This window comes from Coturnix japonica, chromosome 4, assembly GCF_001577835.2.
Source record: "Coturnix japonica isolate 7356 chromosome 4, Coturnix japonica 2.1, whole genome shotgun sequence".
Taxonomy (NCBI): Eukaryota; Metazoa; Chordata; class Aves; order Galliformes; family Phasianidae; genus Coturnix; species Coturnix japonica.
In genome coordinates, this window is record NC_029519.1 from 23,987,515 (window position 1) to 24,000,851 (window position 13,337).

Here is a 13,337-nt window from a genome sequence, read left to right on the forward strand (position 1 = left end):
CAATATATTAAAAATGTGTAAGTATAATATGTGTATATTGAATGTGAAAGTGTATTTAATCATATTGATCCAAGCCTTGCATTCAAATAAATAATTCTTGTTTAATGAAAGAAATCCTACAGCATGGTAATAATAAGCTGTACGAGTTAGAAAACAAATGTGGTGATTGATGAACAGCCAAACTAGCCAGGGTGGGTTTCCTACTGACTGATGAAGAATCGTTTTGTTGAGGGGTGTTACGGGGGTACTACATAGGTCTCATGCAGAGCAATTGCTCTCCTGCACGGTCCCCGTATGGGAAATTGGTAATCACAGCCTGAACTTCTGATTAATCAGCTGAGGCAAGTGTCAGGTCAGCTGTGGGAGCACAGGTGAGAGTAATTCAGCTGTGCTCCTGTAAGGGGTGGACCCTGACTCCAGCTCCTCTAGACCTCATTTAAGGGCTGACAAACACGGTATGTCTTGGAGATTGCTCTCTGGTGGGGATTGCCTCAGCACTTCCCAGTGAAGGCATTCACATTGGTGAGTTTTTCCCTATACGTAACCTTTTGAATATCTGTTACCATCTTTGTATTATTCCTCTTTACAGTCCCCTTCTACAGGTGGCCTGACAATTGGCTTAGCTTAACCTCAGCAGGGCATGTGAGCTGGTATATCAATAAAGTGATGGGAGCCTTTAATACTGTGGAACTTTCTAGAAAATATCACTGGGCTGATTTTGAGAGCTGTGGTTACTTTAGGTGCTTACAAAATGGCTGCTAATAGTAGGCATAAAGGCCTAAAATAAGCAGTGGAACTTGTATCCATCATTTATATTTTATGGAAAATTAGTCTTGCTAAGCAAACTCTGTGGCTTTTTTTGTTTCTTTGTTTTTGTTTAAACTGTAAGTTTATTGAAAATAACTGCATTGACTTCTGTAGTTTGGTGTGTGACTTCATTCAGAAATGCATTCTGCTTAGGAAAACAAAGAAACTCACCATGCATACTCAGCATAAAACACCTCTAGCAGCAATTTAGATACCTACACCTGCTCACAGGGAAACACCACTGGTTCTATGAGTGATAATGTGAAACACCTGAGAGTTGGGGAGGATTTTTCTGTCAGTGACAATGGAAGTGGAAAGGATATTGCTAAAGGGGAAATGGGGATTTTATACCTATGTTTGTTTATTTATCTATTTTATTTACCTTTTTTGCAGGCTTTACTTAAATTGAGATGGAGCAAAAGTGAGAAAATGAGCACAGCTGGTGTCTAATGAGAGTCCAGAGATGTTTTGGTGGGGTCACTTCCCAAGATGATGACTTACACCTGCTCTCTGTTGCAGGATGCTGACACGTGGATAGGAAGGCAGTATCTGGTGCTGTATGTGAAGACATGACTGAGCAGAAAATTGAAGGTATGTTTGATAGATGTATATTTTAAATCAGTTTTGAAATAATGTTCAAGTTATGCAAGATAATTTGCTTTGTGGCTCCTAGATGCAGGTAAAAGTGCTCCTGCATGCAGGTAGCGTCTGTTCTAGAGTTCTTTGGATTTGATTGAGTATAGCTTCTCATGTAAGAAGTGAAGTGAGGAACTGTCTTGTATGTCTGCGAGTATCTTTATTTTAGTTACAGCCTCTTACTGACCTCATGTTGCTCTAAATTTTAAAAGGTCTTTGTAATGCTGAGTAATGTGGTTTAAAGAGACTAAGCTTTGTGGGTATATGTATATACCACATGTATGGCATACATGTATTAATTGGTCTTATTTTTATGGGATGGAAGTACTTGGCTGGCTTGAGGTTTTGTTCTTGTGCTGTTTTTCTAAACTCTCTCTCTATTCAAACCAGTAGCAAATAAAGACTTGAATTTTCTAGTGTTGTGCATCATCTTAGCTTCTTGAATAATTACTTTTTGTGGCTTAAAACCTATAAATCTATTCTTCATAGGATATAAACCTAATTCTGCAACCAAAATAATATTACATGCTATTGTAATTTTTTGCACAACATCCATCAAACTTGAGGAGACTTCCAATATCCACCTCCAGACTTCAGCTGTATCACTGTAAAGGTTTCCCAGAAATGTGTAAGATCTCTTTGAAGTTTTCATTCTTTTTGTTCGTGGACTATAATTGGAGGTGACTGGGGATGAAAGAGGGGGAGTCTTAAGGCCACAGTGCAATGGGAAGTGAGTCCAGTAGGTGTGTAGTCAACCCTTTTGTACATATTACTGCTCTTCTAAAGGGAGTACCACAACTTATGAAAATAGTGGAATGCAGTAACATTGCAATATTTTACTTTCTCCACAGTGAAAATATAAAAGCAGGAGACAAAGCTGGGTGTCAGGTTCGTGTAGTATATAATTGGTTAGAAAACAGAAATCACTTCATTAACACAATCTGGTTCATGATAAGGATTTTTGGACCTTCTTAAACTAAAAGAAGGGAATGCTACAGGTTAAAGCAGCTTTCAGTACAATTTTTTAACAATAAAAAATTCTGTTAATTATATAAACTCTCTGCACCTTTCTGTAAGGATCCTTACCAGGAGGATATTTTAATTGCTGCCTAACTAGTTTTTTACAGAAGCAGAATTTCATCCATTCCACTAAGAAATTCAAATGTATGATTTCAAAGTGTCTCATGAGTATTTTTGCACATACATAGTAAGTCATCTTAGTGTGCTTCAGAAATCAGGACCTTAAAATGTACGTCTTGTACTACTTTAGTTTAATGGGCTGTCAACTGTCCGGGCAGATCCAGTACAAAGTTAGATATGTCTTTAATCTTCAAAGAACACAACCAGAAATGTGAATATATTTAGTTATTAGCTAGGAGGTACAAAACAACTGAGGAGCAGAACAGTTCTTTTTTATTCTGACTTGAATTAGGAAGTTGAAATTTTAGCTGTCTGTGTGTGTAAAACATCTTCATAGTTATTGAGGGTTTTTCTGAAGAGTAAGTGCTCATTTGTCTCTATTTAGTAAACAGTCATAAATTCAATGCTTGCTCAGTCTTTTAAATTCCCTACATTTAAATAAGGCATTCATATACCTTTTGATGCTTTGTATCATAAAAGTGTGTGTGTGGGAGGGAATGGTGCACCGGAATTGAATAAAGTTTAAGTTTGAGAGCAAGATTGGGTTTCCTTTTTCTATAAAGAATTGCATCAATAGGAGATTCATATGCACAAATTATTTTAAACATGTATCTTTTATTTCATGCTTGCAATTAGAAATACATGACCTTTACTTTAAGTTCACAAGGTGCTTAGTAGTCTCAAAGCCCACATCTCTGAAGTTATTAAAGGTTATTATATTCATATGTGTTGATAGCTTTTAGTATGCAAGTGTTCCGTTGCATGGACATGGACAGCTATAGTATAGGAGCTAAAAATCCTTATTCCTTGGCTTTCAGAACAGCTATTTATCACTAGCAGTGATCCTCAGGAACAGGATTGCCTTAAGTCATTATTGTGAGACAATTAGTCAAGTACATGACATGCTTTGATCCACTCAGGTACAGGGTAATATCTGGGAGGAGAAGATCATATTTGTATAACTCTGACATTTTCTAGAAGCAAAGTACCTGGTTAATGTAAAAATTATTTTCATCACTTCACTCAGACTAGCTCTTTATTTCCTTTAGAGGTTCTCAAGAGATAGACTTAAAGAACAGCTGCTCTGAGCACTGGTGTAGTTGGCATGTGTATGATGAATAAATTCAGTTTCATGGCCAAATTGCTTATCCAGACATGAAGGAAATAAAGCTTGTTTATTCTCCTTTCCCTCTTCCTTTCTAGCCTATTTCTGCTATTCAAACTTTAATTTACCCTTTGCATTAAATTATTCACTTGCAGCCATTTTGTATGTTGTTATTTTTAAGATCTTAAGTTTAAAGGAAGAAGAATGTCATGCAGTGTTCTATTTTAGCTAGAATTCTGTGTTATGGCACCAATATGTAGACTACTAAATTAAAACCACTCTTAGATGATCAAATTAGCTGAATAAACTAAAAATTCAAACTTCTTGGAGAAGAGGAAGACTAACACATACTAATTTAAACTGGAATTACGACGTTTCATCATGAAAACGTGTATTTACCATCCAGTATGTCATATCTTAGAATAATATGGTAATGCTAGACTTCTAAAACCTACTTTGGTCAAAAGTAGTAACAGTGGCCTTTTTGTTGAGGAACTAATTACATTTAAGACAGTTAACATTGTTGTCTGTAACTACTACAAGCTTGAGAAACATTGGTCACTTGTGTGTTGGTCTTACGTGGCATGGGTTAGTTAGTGTAGCTTGGGTCTATAGGATTATGGTAGGGCTTTATCAAGAATCTTAAAAGGGTAGTGCTGTCTTTTTGTGTTGTTTTATAAATAATTAAATGATTGCAATGCATGTCCTTTGGATTTGAAGGGTGGACTGTTTGGTGGATAAAGAATTGGTCAGAATGTCAGTCAGTTTTGGTCAATAGCTTTATGTCCAGGTGCAGGCTGGTAATAAGCAGCATCTCCTGGGGTCTGTCTTGGAACTGATACTCTTTAAAATCTTTATTAGTGACATAGATGATGGGATTAAGTGCACCCTCAGCAAGTTTGCTGAAGAAAGCACAGTTGATGAAGCAGAAGGAAGGGATGCTATTCAGAGATACCTTGAGAAACTTGAAAGGTGGGTCACAGAATCACAGAATTGTAGGGGTTGGAAGGGACCTCTAGAGATCATCGAGTCCAACCCCCTGCACCAAGCAGGCTCCCTTACACCAATGTCACACAGGAAGGCGTCCAGGCGGGTCTTAAATATCTCCAGAGAAGGAGACTCCACCACCTCCCTGGGCAGCCTGTTCCAGTGCTGCCGTCACCCTCACTGTAAAGAAGTTCTTCCGCACATTCGTGCGGAATTCTATGCTGTAACTTTCATCCCATTACCGCTAGTCCCCACGCACTACTGAAAAGAGACCAGACTCACCCCTATGGCTCCCACACCTCAGGTATTTATAAACCTGGATCAAGTCCCCTCTCAGCCTTCTTTTTTCATGGTTAAACAGACCCAGTTCCCTAAGTCTCTCCTCATAGGGGAGATGCTCCAGGCCCTATGATTTCCTTCTATGCCTGAGTAATGAGCCCTGCAGTCCAAAGAGAAGCTGTAAAGGTTAGAATAGTTACGTGATATTCTCATAAGCAAATTAGGGAAACTAATTCTAGGTGAGTGCAAAACTAATTAGAAAAAGCACTTGGAGTATTTATCTGTCAAACTTGAAGCTGCATAGATTGTGATCTTCATTGGTTCCATCCACATTTTATGTGTTTTTTTTGTTGTGGTGTTTTGTTTTGTTTTTTTGGAACTTGTATAATAGAAAATACATTAAGCCTGTTAAGTTACTAGATAATGCTATTGTAAGAAACATAGCGGGTACACAGGTACAGATAGAAATAGCTGAAGTGAAATTGTCTTTAAATGAATACCATGTGAAATGACAGCAAGTCTTAAGTTTAGTTCCAGCTGAATTTCTGCTGTAAAAATGAGAAGAAGGTAACAGAGGTGGAAATCTTGCATGAAGGAACAAGAGGCTGTAAGCTGAGCATGAGATTTTTGATAAATGGATGGATGCCATCCATCTCTCAAGTAATCCTTCCCTGTTTAGCACTGGCAAGCCTTTATACAGAACAGTTTATGCAGATTTGGGTAACAAATGTTGGGTTCATTCTCTCTATTTAGGCCACTCACTGCTTACTCTCTCCTTTCTTCTCTGTCTTTTTCTCATACCTATTGGTATCTGAAATTTTTAAGTATGCTGAGGCTATTGGAAGTGAGATGAAGGTGTATTGAAGTTGTAAGAAATATTCACTTCTGAAGAACTTACTGCAGGTAGGATAACTATTATGGGCGAGCTTAGTGGTAGAAGTTGTTTGTTTGTTTTTTTTTTTAAATGAAGTAGGTAGCAGAATGCTGTCTTAAAAGATCATGGAATGTTATTTGTTCAAAATACTTGATGAGAAAACAGGCAGTGGCTTAGATTTGTCTGCGTGTTTTTGTTTTATTTTGTTTTTACTGATTTTGAGCATTTCCTATTCCCCTTGGCTCTGTTTTCTGTAATCTAATGATGTGCGTTTGAGTTTTCATTTAGCTGCTGTCCTTGAAAGTCCCTGAGACTGAAGCCACACTGCACGAGCTAATTGGTGGGCTGATCCTTGATCAGCCTAAAGTACAGCATGATCTTGTGAACACAGCTCAATTGTTAAAATACTTGCTATTAAGAATGCCTTTTACACAAAAGATTTTTATTTTATAAAAAAGGGCAAAGACTATCCTGTAGTTTGGCTACTGCTGAGACAGTTGATATTCATCTTTATACAGTCTTAAGTGTTTCAGTAATTGTTTAAAGTGTGCTGTGTGTATATATATTTCTATATTAAGCTTTTCAGTAAACCTTTGAACAGCTATATTCTCCAGTGAACATTGCCTGTATTAGATCAGGCATCAAACAAGGCATAACCTGTCTGGATCTGCTCTTCAGCTCATTCAGTTCCTCTCCTGGTTTGTATGGCTGTGATGCTTTATATGTAATACCTATGCCCCATCTAATGTTAGGTTTATAGTTGCACAACATCCAGTGATTAGACACTTGTAAAATCTGATGCAGAAATAATTGAAAGATGAAAATTGGGTTTTGCATCTGTGTTGGGAGGCTTTCTAGGAAACTAGAATTGCAAGAAATGGGGTAGTGAATGAAAGTAAAAAATGTTCAGTGTGAAGAGAAGCATAAAGGATAGTTTTCCTTTTTAGACTTCTGTTTGATGCAGCTCTTTTCTTTTGCTTACATTTGGTATCAGTGGCTTTTCCCTGCTAAATTAAAGTGATATATCTGGTTTAGTGAATGGCAAATCTTAAGCATTTCAAATGTGAAGTTTAGGGCAGAACAGGCTAGATCATCACTGGAAACTAGTGCAACTCCATTAATATCAGAGACAATACTAATTTACATAAGCTGTGCTTCTGACCTTTTGTTCTTGTGAAACTTCAGAACAATTTGCAATTTAATATGCAGTTGTTTTTTTTCAAACCAATTTAATTTTAAACGTTTCTGTGATAAAGATAACTTTGCTTTTAACTGTCATGAAAGTCCAAACTAAAGCAAAGTGTAACATAATCAAAATGCATCAAAACTGCAGCTTGTTTTTTAGGTAAATTCTGACTTATCGGGTGTCCTTGAGTTTCTGAGTTTCCTCTGATCTTGCATTAAAAATTCTCCTTGTGCCTCCTCCAACACTCATTATCACTCATTAAGAGTTTGAGATTTAAAAATTAGAAGTAAATGCTAGATTTTTTTTTTAAAGCAGCTGAGTTTACCTCTTAAAAATCATCAAACTCGATTCAAGCTTTAAAAGAGGGCAGCTATGAATGGACATAATAGATACAGGCAAGTGACTTTCGCATTCAAAAACGTGAATGAAAAAAAATGACTTATTAAATTGTTTTCATGGGATCCAGTCATCTTGAACAAAAAAATAAGTAGGTCTGATCTTTTGAGCTCTGTTATTTAAGAATAAATACAATAAATCTAAAAACACCGTGAAAACAAAAACTAAACAGGATGGTTTTACTTTTTTAGTAAAATACATTTAACTGAAAGTATACATTTAAAAAAAATAAGTTATCTTACTGAAGATCCCTAGTTAGACATTGGTAAATGAGCCAGGGGATTAAAAAAAAGAAGTCAGTAACTGAGCCCAGAAATAAAGAGAAATTTCAGGATTGTGTTTCTGTTGATATTTCAGCATCTTTGCACATGCTACTGACAGCCATATGCTGAAAAGTGCAGGCTTCTTCTACTCCTTCAGTTAGGTGTCAGTAGTAGTAATTTCTTTGTGTTTGCCTAAAAATAATTTGAGTTGAATTTCCATTTGGGGATTAAATGTATTTCTGGCTCTGTGATTAAGATGTGGAGCTTCAATAACTGATCATATTGCTCTTTTTATTTTAGAGCTGTGGGTAATGCCTTGCCTGCTTCACCCCTCAGAACAGGCTTATTCATGTTACTGTTTTACGCTGTGTAATATCAGTCCACTACGAAGACCTTCCCTAATGCACTGCACTAACCTTGGTGATGTTGCTTTGGGACACAATATTGGTAGATGCTGGGGAGTTGGCTCTACAGCCCAGTCTGATGTCTGACAGCTGGGGACAGTGTCTGAATTCAATTTCAATGTCTGTATTCATCTTTGTTATATAAAGCATATTTTCATATGTCTGTTTTCAGTAAGTCTGCTGTATACCTAATATTCCCTAACGAGTATATTTCAATAAGCAGGACTTAATAAATAATTAAATTTTACACTCTGAGAATTATATTAATGAGATAGGGCAGAATCTTTTTCTCTGTGAGGAGACTGGGTAGTTTATTTTTTGAGCACCTGTCATAAGTGCTTGAAAAATCTTTATTTATAGATGGACCTCCATAAGAAATGAAATTTCTCAGGCATGTGTCCATTTAGTTATGTATTGTGACAATTTGAGTGCTTTCTACATGATGTTTTTGCTGACTTGATTTTCCAGGACATGTTTCTGTTTGCGGTTGGTGCCACTGTACTATTCATAAACATTAATACTGCTCAAATCAGGAACAGGATGAGGGCTTACACTGATGAAAATGCAGCAGAATACATAATACTTGTAGAGCTTAGAGGGATTTAAAAATAAGAAAGAAATCAAAGATAGAAGAATAGAATAATATCCTGTATCCCATCAGTGATCTGAAAAAAATTATTTAGGACAAACTGAAACTAAATAGGTATCAATATATTGAGAATGAAAAGGGGAGAGATACAAAGTAACTACTATCTGAAAAACCTGAAGGTAACCATCTCTTTTAGAGAGGATGTCATCTGTTTCTCAGGCAACTCAGAGTAAATTTTTCCTGCAGAAATACTTTAAAATATATGTATGTATTGTCTGAGACCTGTTTTAATGTACTCTAAGATTCTTATCTTTCTATATAAAAATTATGAAAATGCAGACTTCCCATTTCTCCCTTGCCCCTTCTGCACAACAACCATGCTCACTAAATAATCAAATATGTGCCTGTTTGGGATCAATAGCCACTTCAATTGGAGGATCGGTAGTTTAGAATGAGCTAGATGCCTTTCATTTGTTAGGAAAGCCAACAGATCAGGCCATCTTGTTTAAATGGCAGCTGTGTGCTGGTACATACAGGTTACTTGACAACACAAGAAAATGCAGTCTAGATGGAGAGCTGTTTCTATTGCTACCTTCTGTATGTAGAGATCAAACTGTGGATGAGTGTTTGCATAGACGACTTTGTTCCATCTCCTAGGATGTTAGCCTTTGGTGCTGACTCCATAATTTGTGCTCTCTGCAGATTAACTGAGCTGATGAAGGAAACTTTCACTTCCATTTATTGGTACTTTGTGTGCTTGTACCAAATAGTTTGTCTTATGGCTTGACCCTAAGCTGCCTCCTTCTTATCTTAGATAAAACTTTACTATGCACCCCCTCCCTCCCCCCAGTCTTATCTTTTTACACTTGCAGCCCACTTTAAATGATCAAGTACTTAACTATTTTTCTTTATTACTTGGAAGGAAAAAACCCCAAACCTCAGAAACACAGGGAAAGGTAACTTCCAGTCTAATTTTGTAACTGTGCTACAAATGATCTTTGTTGCTTTTCTACATCGTTGTAGCTTCCTAGGAAGTATTTGTACTATTAATATGGCATCACAGAATAGCTATTTCCAAGGCATGCTAACTGATCTTGCTGTCATTTTTTAGGGGGAGGAGGGAAGCCCAAAATTCTGGTAACATACCAAGTGATGGAATATCCAGTTTGTACTCCAGATGGTCACCTTCATATTCAGGTTCTGGCAAAGGAGCTGTTCTTTTTTGAGGAAGCCTAGCAGGACTGACTGCTGGGGACACTTGGATTCTCTATCTACAGGGATGCACTTGTATAGCTCTTTCTGTTGGACATCTGCAGTTGGGTGTGCAGGTGATGCTCTGCAAAATGGACCCTCTATATGGCTAAAACTATCTGTGTCTGAAGGCAAGTTCTCTGATTGTACAGCAGTACAGAGGAAGCTGGAAACTTGATGAAATACTTCTGTTGGTCCCGCTTAAGTTTTTAAATCATAATAATCAATAGAAGGTGATGTCTAATAGTACATACCAACTGTGATAAAACAGAATCATTGACAGATATAATTGCTATTAGGCTATAAGCTGTCAATGTGCAACTACATCCTGGCTCTGTAATTTCACTGCAGGGCTCTCATTCAGACCATTCAGCAAAAGTGTATCCACTCCATCTACCTTTTGAGTAGAAAGCTGCAAGTATCAACTTCCTGTAGAGACTGAGTTGACTAGGAGCTGTACCCTCCCCCCTGCCATAAGTTTTTAGTTTTGTTGAAAGCTTGAGTCTCTTTCAATCTTAGCGTATTTCACCCTTTTTTAAAAGTTAGTTTCCTAATGGCCATATGGTCAACCAAGAATTAATGCACTAATGACAAGCTGCCAGTTTCATTCCAAAATGAGTTTCTCTAAGAATGGTCTTCTCTGAAAATGTGACACAGATAAGTAACAGTTCTGAGCTGCATGTGGCCCCTTGTCTGTCTCCTTGCCTGCTGTTTGTTGATTTTTAAATCTAAATTCGGTCTCTGGTAAATATAAAAGTGAAATTAAAGACTAAGGGAGTATAGATAACCAAATTTTATAGCACAAGGGCTCTCAGTTTTGAAACTTTTAGAATCTGACAAGATTATCTTTTCCCTTCTGAGCATTATGTGTTTTATTTTGCCCTAATGGGTTGTTTTTGGCAAGATGATACATGGAAAGAGGAGTGTGTTTAAAGTGGGAAAAATTTAGTAAGAATTGCCATCCTGAAGTAGTGGAAAAAATGCATAATACAGAAATGTGTGTGTATTTAAAGAAGCCTTTTCCTTCCCTGTTTTTAAAAAAAGCAAAGAAAAAAAGTCATAATTGTGAAAACTAGTATCTGCAATTTCATCTTGATCTCTGACTTTATGCAAGTTATGAACTTTTCTTGAAAAGTCATTTTTTCAGGAAGTTCCAAGCTAGTCCCAGGGTTATATCTTGAATATAAGTGAACATAACATTCATCTTCATTTTTTCCCGCTTTTTGTTGATAGGTAATTTCTCTATGTTTTCAGTGTTAGACTTGTCTCAAATGTCATTCAAGGTATTATTCTCATGTATAACTATTTTCTACATCTCCTTCAGTAATTCCAGTCTATTGTCTTTTGCAACATCTTGTATTCAGATCACATAAGTTTACCGGTGCAGAGATTGAGTGAGAATGCTCAAGTGAGTAGCTTAATTTTGACTTGCGCTACCAGCAACAGTAGAAAATAAATTTCTCAGTGAATGCTTTGTTTTATTTCCTTGCTATGGAAATCTTTTTAGTTTTAAATGAGCACTATGACTGAAATAATTAATCAGTGTTGTTATATGGCTCAACTTGGAAAATGTTTTCTGTTTTAGCTTTCAAGTGCTGTTTCTTGTGCTTTCTTTTGTTTGTATTAATTACATGGTAGCATTTTATCTAATCGGAGAACTTCTGTAAAATTGTTCAGTCAGAATGTGAACACTCAACTCAACAACAGATGCAATGACCAGCTAAACTGAACAAATTTAAGGAAGCATCATTACAGATGGTATACTTGGGCTTCAGAAAGGATAATCTTTTTTTTTTTTTTTTTTCCTTGCCCTTTCTCTCCTGAGAAAGTCCACAAGAAAACTGTAGATAATGTAGCTACTGGGATGTGGTGCCACTTGTTTTTCCCACTCAGAGATCTCCTGGGAGAGATGAGCCTTGTACGCTGTGTGTGTGTTTGGGGGAGAGGGGGAATTCAAACCCTGCAAAATTGCTGCTGCAGCAAAGTTTTCCTTTCTTATGTCAGAGAAGTCTCCATCTTGAGATCTATAAAATAGGGATGCATGAACCCAGAATTCTCTGTTTACACATCTGGTGTTCACTTCTTTACTACTCTTGTCATTTTTCATGTGTGTGGTTTTCTTGTTGATGTGGGTTTCTTTAGTTTGCTTTTAGTAGACCTAAATAAACAATGTACTTATGGACTTCCTTTTAAGAAAAAAGATTAAATTCTCTTATCCCTTTAAATGACATCTATTGTCATTATCCTCTGAAATTAACAACTAAAATGTAAATGGAGATGGTAGCATTCAGTGTTAAATTGTCGAGATCATACTTGTATTATGTTCTTCAAAGAATATCTACTAATTGATAATTACATTTGGTTATGGTTTTAGAGGTCAAAATGTGGCAGACAGTTATCTCTGTAACACATGTGGAGCTGGAGTCGCTCAGACACAGGCCATCTAACACTGTGTTCTGTGCCTGAATTGTCAACAGAAGCTGCTGTCAGAGTTCTTATTTTGTTACGAAAAATGTTGTAGTTGTGATGGAAATAGTAGAGTACTTCCAAGGTTTCAGAATATGTCCCCATGCTGCACTTCAAAGTATGGTTTTTATTGTCATATGAAAAAATAGTCTGCTAGAAAGAAACAGTAATTTTTGTCTTTTGCCTCTGCCAGTTAGCAATCATTGGTGTCACACGGACATAACCGTTCATAGTACATACTAGAAGGAAAGAGGAGCATATAGGAAATAAACAGTATAGTTCCATAATTTACAAGTTGTGTTTGTTTGTTTTTGCCATGACCAGCTGAACACCAAATAAAAGTTGGGGGTGCAGGGAAAGTAACTTCCAGATATCTCATGACACTTGGGAAGAAGTTCTTATGGATCTTGCCTCAGAGTAGCTTCTGGCAATTATAGTGAAATAAGTTTGGATAGCAAATGTTGTTCCTGATTTATCAGGCAGATCTTGTTAATATGGTATTCAGCACCTGATTGCTCCCAGTATTAAAGTTGTTCCAATAATAAAGGCAAATTTTACCTCATTCAAGAAATTACAACATAGTTTGAAAATGATGAATATCCTTGCTGTGTAATCTCTTGAAAATAATCCACGGTTTCTCTCTTCTTGCAGTTCTTCCTTCTCTAAAATAGTTTCTACTTTGGTCTTCCAGGAGGCTTAATTTTGTAATCTGCAATCCAGGGAGTAATGAAATAAGTTGTCTCTTTCATTCTTCAAAAATAAAGTAACTGTTGGTAAGATTAAGTTACAACAACAATTGAACAGTGGAAAAAGTTGTTTTTCTTTCTCTTAGAACTATAGAGTTGTGGTAGTTCTTGCTTCCATTCTCCCCAGCATCCTCTTTCATTTATTATGGAGTCCTTTTAAATAGAAACCCTGAAGAACTGCCAAGTTGGCTACAATTATAAATGATGA

General features: G+C 36.6%; 1 long non-coding RNA gene across 2 annotated transcripts; it reads left to right on the forward strand.

The window, feature by feature from the left end:
• Nucleotides 1-451: 451 nt before the first annotated feature.
• On the forward strand, nucleotides 452-13,040 carry LOC107313128. 2 transcript variants are annotated; one of them, XR_001554824.2, is made up of 4 exons: nucleotides 475-522; nucleotides 1,201-1,228; nucleotides 1,327-1,398; nucleotides 9,778-13,040. It is a non-coding gene; the product is annotated as an uncharacterized LOC107313128 (long non-coding RNA). The 2 variants fall into 2 exon arrangements; XR_001554825.2 differs by lacking the exon at nucleotides 1,201-1,228 and having other exon boundaries at nucleotides 452-522.
• The last annotated feature ends 297 nt before the right edge of the window (nucleotides 13,041-13,337 follow it).